Genomic DNA, 8,774 nt, shown 5'->3' on the forward strand with positions numbered 1-8,774 from the left:
CAACTAGCTGAAAATAAAATTAAGGAGTTTCTGATGGGAGGGAGAGACTTTGGGGCTTGCGGTTTCTCTCAGTCATTGGGGGTGGGGCTCTTTTTTTACAGTGTCAAAGGGTAGCTGCCTAGTCTGACTCCCGAAGACCATGGTGTGTGTAGAAAAGTCTGTAGGGTAGTAGGAAGAGAGCCTTCCTGGAAGGGCTGACACCCTCTCCATGTTTGGTTGGGGCCCCCAGAGCAGGGGACCGGAGAGCAAAGCCCCTTGAAGGCATATTTAGTTAGGCTCAGGGTCAGGCTTAGTTAAGCTCGGAGTCAAGTGTTGTTAGCTCCAAGTCAGGCCTAGTTAGGGGAAGAGTAGTTCCAAGTTTGCCTTGGAGTAAGTCTTAGTTAAGATAGGAGGTGGGCTTAGGTATACAGTGATTTTTACTTAGGCTCAAAGTCAGGCTTTGTTATGGTCAGAGTCGAGTTTTGATAGACAGGCCCACTTAGGCTTGGAGTCAGGCCTTGTTAGGGTCAGAGAAAGGTCTACTTAAGATCCGAGTCAGACCTTCTTAGTTCCAGAGTGGAGCCTAATGCTGCTTAGCTAGGCTCAACATAGGGTCTTGTTAGCCTCAGAGGGAGGCCTAGTTAGTCTTGGAGACAGACTTAATTAAGATTTGGGTTTATGTATTCAGTGAGATTCAGTTATGCTCAGAGTCAGGGTTAGTTCGCATCAGAGTCAAGATTAGGTAGTCTCAGAGTCAGGTCTCTTTCTCTCTTCATTTCTTTGTTTGTTTCTATACTTGTGCCTTCTGTCTCTCCCTCCCTTCCTCCCTCCCTCCCTTCCTCCCTCTCTCCCTCCCTCCCTTCCTTCCTTCCTTCCTTCCTGTCTACAGCCTTTCTTTCCATCATCCTTTTTTTTTTCTTCCTTATTTTCTATCATTTTTTATCCTTTCTATCCTTAGTCTCCAGACTGACATTGTTGCTATTCAGTACTCTGGATTTATGTTTTGTAAAATTAATCACCATTGACCTAGATGCACTATTATCCCATCTTTTCAGGTCCCTACTGGAACTTTTCTTATTCTATTATCCTCTGTGGTTCTTTTTTTGTTTCTCGTGGAACTGTTTAAATTTTCTTCGGCTTCTATTTGAACTTGCACATGAGTAATTAATTGCCTGTTCCACAGTCAGCATGTGGTCTTATTTTGACTGTTATTATTCAACCTCTCCAGTGTTTCTTTCAACAGATACAGTCATTCTGATTCCTCTGCAGTTCACCAGCTGAGTTTCATGTGAAAAAATAATCTTTTGTGTTTTTTTAAAAAGGTATTTGTTATGAATAAATCACTCTACATATAAAATTCAATTATTTGTACTCCAGGCTCATTTCTGCCATCAAGATCTCACTTTCTCACTACCTTTTTTTTTACCTCATTGCTTCCAACTTTTGTATTCCAGTCATCTATAATTTTTAATACATCTTGATTACATGTTTGGTCAATTTTGGATAGTAAATGTTAATAAAATTCCTCTTTTTTGGCTTTACTTGTTGGTGCATATATTTTAAAATAAACATATTAACAGATATTACTTGCTTGCATGTGGTATCCTATCACTCATAATGTGGTACGTTATTATACATCTTAAAATGGTTTTTCTAAACTATGGCTGTAACACCATTCTTCCTCAGTTTTTCATTCCTGGCATAGTTGATCATATATTTGTCTAATTCAAAGTGGTCCATGGCAATCCATTCCAATTTACTAATGCTTAATATGTTGATCTTCATTCCAATTCATTTTTCAGTCAAATGCCTTTCCATAGTGAAACACAGATGGGCAATCCCTGGTACTCTCTTCTTTTGGCCAACCTGTTGGATATAATATTCTGAACTCCATGAATTCTTCTAAACTCAACTTTTATTTTTGGTAGTTCTATGTCAGTGACCTCTGGTGGCCTGCTGATAAGAAACTATGCTGCAATCGTAAAGGCATAATACAGTTCATTTCTACCAGCTGTTCTGCAGAAGAAGGATGGGCAATCTTCTCCTGTCTGATTGACTGCCTATGAAAACCCACTGGAGGCTCAGCTTTGGGTCAGTTCCAACTTGAAGGTACCCATCAACAAAAACTAGAACTGAAACAAACTTGCTAAGTATAGTGAAAAGAAACAATTTTGACGTGCAACTTTTCTAATTTTAAATCATGCATTACCTGTTTTCTTCAAATTATTTTGTTGTTTATAGCCAAGACAGTGAGATTGGATCAAGATAGAGCAGGGTTCAGAGCTATTGTACTTAAGTTCACTATGAGTTGTAGTCAACTCAATGGCACATAACAATAACAAAATATAAAAAAAAATTATCTGGAATTCACATTCTTCACAATGTCATTCATATGATCTAGACAGTTGAATACATTCTCACAATCAGTAAAAGAAAAGCAAAATTTTTCTAGTATCTCTAATTTCAGCCAAGATCCATCTGACATTACCCATGATGCCCCTCAATTACATGTTCTTTTCTGAATTCTGCTTTAATTTCTAAGAGCTCCCTTAGAATATATTTTCTGACCTCTTTAATAATTATCTTCACAAAGATTTTACTTATGTGTGCTACTGATGATACTATTCAATAATTTACATAATCTGGGATCACACTTTTTAAAATGTAAACATAATAATCAGTAACTATAAATGTCAGAGTTATAGACAAATGTTTATGGAAATATAACAATAGATTAAATAGGCCATTAAAATGAAAGAGAACAAATAACAAATTCTATTAGCACTTTCATTTATTGTCCATGAAAGCTGTGAGCTTAGTTATTTAATAAAAATCAGTATAATTTACCAATTTTCTTCAATTAATATTGCAAGATTAGAAGGGTTTGAATGTCCCATGTTGTTACTATTGCCATCAAGTCAGAACCAACCCTTAGCTGACCCTATAGAGGATTTTTAGAGGCTCACAAGAAGCTGCAGACAGATGTTATATTTAGCAAAAGAGTTAGAAAAGAGTCAATGACATTCCATCCAGTTATGTATATCAGAATTTCTGATATTGTCCAATCTTTCACTTAATTTTATTTTAACTTGTTTTTGTTTTTTTAATTTTAGAATTTGTAATAAAGGTTCACTGTTAACTAATGTTAGGTGCTTTTGAGTTGTGTATGACCCTTATTGACTCTACTAGCAATAGATCTCAACCTTGTTCTATCCTGTAACATCCTCATACTTCATGACGCTCCAGAACCCATTGTAGCAGTCACTGTGTCAATCCATATGATTAAGGGTCTTCCTCTCATTTGCTGAACCTCCACCTTTCCAAGCATGTTGTCATTCTCCAAGGAATAGCATCTCCTAGTAACATGTATGTGAGATGAAGCTTTATCTTCTTTGCCTCCAAGGAGCAGTCTGTTTGTACTTTGTCTAAGTTATATTTGTATGTTCTTTTGACAGTCCATGGCATATTAAGTACTCTTCTCCAACACAAAACCTCAAAGGAATCCATTTTTCTTCTATCATCCTTATTTATTGTCCAGCTCTCAGAAGCATAACAAATGATTGGAAAGACCATGGCATGAATCAGACACACCTGAGTCCTCAAACTGATATCATTGCATCTCAATAATTTGGAAAGGTACTTCACCGCAGACTTTCCCATTGCAATACATCTCTTTATTTCCTTATTGCTGGTACCAAGCGTATTAATTGTGGGTGCAAGTAATATGGAGTTGTGGACAATTTAAGTCTTTTCTCTATCCATCATAATGTTGCCTATCAGTGCAGTGGTAAGAATCTTTGTTTTCTTGACATTGAGATGCAATCCATATTGAAGCTTTATTCTTTGATCTTCTGCAACAAGTGCTTCCCGTCCTCCTCACTTTTAGTAAGCAAGGTTGTGTCATCTCTGCACAACACAAGTTATTGATGAGTCTACCTTCAATCCTGACATCACACACCTCTTCATAGAGTTCAGCTTCTTGAATAATTTGTTCATCAAAGAAATTGAATAGGTATGGAGAAAGAATGGAACTCTGACATACTCCCTTCTTAATTTTAAACCATGTAGTGTTGCATCTTGCTTGGATCTGTAATGAACTCCTTTGGTACCAATAGTCAGGATATAAGGAGACACATTGCACTGGGAAAATCTGCAATTAAGGATGCCTTCAAATTATTAAGGAGTAATGATGTTGGCTTGAAGACTAAGGTGTGTTTGATTAAGGAATCATCCTTCTGATAATTTGCTATGGATCTGAGAGCTGTATAAGAAAGAAAAAAATATTTATATCTTTGAGCTGTGGTGTTGAAGAAGAGCATTGACATCACATTGATGGCCAAAAGAAGAAATAGGTATATCTTTGATAGGGTGCAGCCGGAGAGATCTTTGGAGGTAAGAATGATGAGGCTTCAACTCATAAACTTGCGCATGATGCTAGGAGGGGCTATTCGTTGGAGAAGGACATGATGCTAGGAAAGGTAGAGGGTTGATTGACAGGTGGATTGACAAGATGACTGTTGCAATGGGCTCTCGTGTGTCAGGAAGAGTGAGGATGCCATATAATAGAACAGAGTTGAGATCTTTTGTTCATAGGGTCACCATGAGTCTTACTCCAATAAATGGCACCAAACAGCAACAACAGTGTTCTCTTGCTCTGTTAGCACAGCAGCCTCTTGATCTAAGTAAAAGTTTCATATGAACACAATTAAGTACTCTGGGATTCCCATTCTTCTTGTAAAGTAACCATAACATGTCATAATCTATAAAATCAATGACTTTGCATAAGGCATAAATAGACATTCTTCTTATATTTTTTACGTTAAGTCAAGATCCTTCTGACATGAGCAGTGATATCCTTTTCTAAAACCTGCTTAGATTTCTGTTTTGCCCCCATCTATGCACTATTTTTTAATGATTTTCAGCAGTATTTTGCTTATCTGTGGCATTAGTGATGTAGTTTGATAGTTTCCACATTCTTGGATCACCTTTCTTGGGAAAGAGCACAAATATGGGCCTCTTCCAATTAATTGATCAGATAGTTATCCTCTAAATTTTCTGACACAGACTGGTGAGTACACCCAGTATTGCATTTGTTAATCAAAACACATCAACTAATATCTCATCTATTCCTGAAGCCTTATTATTTGTCAATGTCATCAGTGCAGATTCAACTTTTCTTTCATTACCATTGATGTCTGCTCGTATGGTACTTTCTGATCTCTTTCAGTGTCAGCATTTTTTATTTATTTCTTTTTATACAGTAATTCTGTATATTCTTTCCATCTTCTTTTGTTGCTTTCTGAGTCTTTCAAGATATAGCCCATAGCATTTTTCAATATTGCAAATCAAGGCTTTGATTTAGTTTTCAATTCCCTCAGTTTGAGAAATGTAAAATGAGTATTTTCCCTTTTTAATCCCCAATTCCAGCCTTCTGTACATTACATTATACTATTATGTTGGTTTGTCAAGCTGCCCTTTGAAATCTGTTCAGCACTTTTACTCCAGCATGTTTTCCTTTTGTTTTGACTACTTGATATTCTAGTGCAATTATTTTTTTTGTACTCCTGACCTTGAGATAGGATTTATTACTATTTTCTAGCATAGCTCCCTGTTGTCCTTCCACAAGAATGAAAATTATATCTGACACCTTAGTTTCTGTTGGAAAGGTACCCAAACAAAGCAGGGCAACCCAGACAGTTACGGAGAGCTTTGTCCTTTCCAGTCCTGCAGAGTACACACACATGAAACAGCTCTCAACTCCCCCTAGCCCTGCACTGTTTACATGGGGCATGTGCACACACAGCCATGAGCCTTTTAAGGACAGCTCTTTCTAGGTACAGAGGTGCCAAAGGATAAAGCCTGAGGAGAACTCAAGGAGCCCAGCTGTATCTCTCAATTAACTGCTTTTGTGTCCAAAGGCATGCTGTGTCCAGGGCAAGAGGTGGGGAATATCCCAGTCCTACTGTGCAGGCACACACTGTCTGTATTGAGGTTTCTCAACCTCAGAATTGACATTGTGTACTGATAATTTGTCCTCATGGTGATCTGCACTGTGCACTGTAGGATGTTATTAATAGACCAACATCTGTGATCTCTACTCATGGAGCTTCTAGAATTCTCCAGGTATAGAAACCTGAAGTGTCTCCAGATATTGCCAAATGTCCCCTGAGGGGCAACAAATGTGCAGCTCAGAACCATTGGTCTCTTGGTGTAAAGCTGGTCCTCTCATAATAAGGAAGGAGCCTAAGTGATCACTGCTTTCGGCACAACAATGTGTAAAGGAGAAGAGTGTGGCCATGGGGCCTACTGAAGGAAAAAGATCCCCTAGAAAGCAGGAAAGGAAGCATTCCTGAAGAGTTTCAGATGCAAAAGACACTTCCTCAGTTATGCTGGCCACAGCAGTGAGAAATTAGTCAAAAGTCACAAAGTTCATTCTTGTGGAACTTGCCAGCAAACACTAAGCCTTCATCCATATTTGGCTCAAGGGTGACTGGCTTTGAGAGGCCAGAGGTGTGATTGTCTCTTGGGAGTCTAGATCTTATCTCCATTTCCTGAGGTCAAAGTCTAGTCTTCTCCTGGGAAGTGGTAGGGCAGAAGGAGGAAAAGCCACTTCCATCATGTGCTTGCTCCACTTTGTTCCTTGCCCAGCTCCCAATATATATATATATATGTAAAAAGAAACAAAAACCAGAAAAGACATCCACAAAATAAAAAACTGTTAAAAAGTGAAATAGGAAGTCTCTGCCACTGTTACTTGTTGTACTGGAAAGATAAATCCCATGGTCTGAGGGAGTATCCACTGTCACTTTTGTCTGCTGGCCATTGCTCTCCTCAGTGGAAACACTGAAAGAAGGTACAGGCGGTTCCTGGGAGATATAAGCTCCGTGAGTAGCTGTGGCTGTTGGCATATATGTGCCAGGCTGCTGAGAGAAAGGTGGCCCACTTGCTGGGTAAAAGGTCCAATCATGGAGGCAGGCTGGAGAGAAAGGGGGTAATCCATCTTTGGCATTAGAACAGAAAATCAAGGCTGTATGAGGTATGAGTGGTGGTGCATCCAAGAGGTGTTAGGTACTTGCAGAGGAGATGTAATGAGTCACTCTCTGATATGACGACAAGGGAGGTGGAAGATATGGGGACAGTGATGACTGACTAGCATCCTGTTGGGATTGATGTTATAAGGTGTTGGGTAAAATCCAATCTAAAGAGCTGATTTAGGGTTATAGGTCAAGGCCATGCTACCCATATCTCTATTCCTTGGCCAGGCCAGTCCATTTTGCACAAATTTTCCTTGGTTCTGTCATCTCATTGGCCTATCATCAGCAAATTTACAAAGCAAGGGATCAGATGGGGCTGGTACTCCAGGAGATGTCTTAATATATTTTCCATTAAAGTGAGTGATAAGGACATCACACTTCTCTGTGGACTCCATTCTTGCAAAGCCACCCCCCTGCTGGTCCCACTTGTGTCTTGAAGGGTTCGGGTGGAGATAACAGGTCCAAAGGGCTTCAGCATCCCTTCCAATTCTTTCTCATCCACTGACAGTGGGAGGTTTGAGAGGTATAAATTTGTGGGGTCCTGCTCCTGTTGCTTTGCCATCTGCACCTGGGCACCACTGGCTTTCAAGACTGTTACAACTTTCTGTGCTGCAGAAGGACTGTCATAGTCCACAAAACATAGCCTTTGAATCTGTTTGTGTTCTGGTCTAGGATGACCTTCTCAGAGAAAATCTGCCATATGGCTGTCACAGTTTAACAAGGTCTTGTTCAGTAATGCCTTGTTGCAATCCCCGGATGTACAGGTTGGTTTTGCATAGCTGTTCATTTCCATTAATCCCACTGCAGCTGCTAGGGTTACTGTTGCTTGAACTAGGTGGTGTCATCTGCTGAGTCAATGACACATACGGCTTCTTGTTCTTGCTATAACCAGAAGAAATTGCAGGCCTGGAAGTCTTTTATAGTAGCCTTTTCTCTTTAATGTTATGGAGCTGAGAGAGAGAGAAGACAGACAGGGAGGCGAAGTGGGAAGAGAGAGAGGGAGAGGAAACTAGTGTAATTTTAAGAATCTTTTCTGACATTCATTTCTGGTTTTCTTTCTCCTTTATTTTTGTTATGCTCTTCTGCTCAACTCATAGATATTACCATTGATGTTATTACCCAACTCATTTGGTCTGCCATCATTGATGTTCAATATTTCAAACCCATTCTTAAGACAAATTTGAAATTCAGGTGGAATTGATTCAAGATCATATTTTGGTTCTTGTGGGATTTAAAAAATTTTCTTCAGCCTTAATTTGAACTTGCACAAGAGTAATTTATCTGACCCACAGTCTGTCTCTTTCCTTATATAGATAAAATCAATCTGATTCCTGTGCAGGCCATCAAATGAGGTCCATTTGTGAAGTTCCTGTTTGTATTATTTTTTAAAAAAGCTAAATGCAATGAATAAGTCACTGCAAATATAAAATTGATCATACTAGCTTCATTTATGTTATTAAGCCCATGTTTTTCCAACTACTATTCCTTTTTTATTGTTTCCAAATTTTGCCTTTGAGACACCAATTATCTTTTACAGATCTTTATTGTATTTTTGGATAATTTCAAACTATAAGATTAAGCAAAAAAACCCAGCAATTTATCTTTGGCTCTAGATGTAGAAGCATATATTTGAATAATATTCTTATTGACAGGTCTTCCTTGTATGTGTAGTGATAATATATTTTCACTCAAAATTATGGTTCAGAATCGTACTTGAAACTTACTTTCTGACTCTGAATGCAATATCGTTCTTCTGCTTTT

General features: G+C 38.6%; 1 pseudogene; it reads right to left on the reverse strand.

The window, feature by feature from the left end:
* Positions 1–6,729: 6,729 nt before the first annotated feature.
* On the reverse strand, positions 6,730–7,921 carry LOC102843397 (annotated as a pseudogene).
* Between the last annotated feature and the right edge of the window lie 853 nt (positions 7,922–8,774).

The sequence above is a fragment of the Elephantulus edwardii genome, unplaced genomic scaffold, assembly GCF_000299155.1.
Source record: "Elephantulus edwardii isolate Elephantulus edwardi_28Jun2011 unplaced genomic scaffold, EleEdw1.0 scaffold00382, whole genome shotgun sequence".
Classification (NCBI taxonomy): domain Eukaryota; kingdom Metazoa; phylum Chordata; class Mammalia; order Macroscelidea; family Macroscelididae; genus Elephantulus; species Elephantulus edwardii.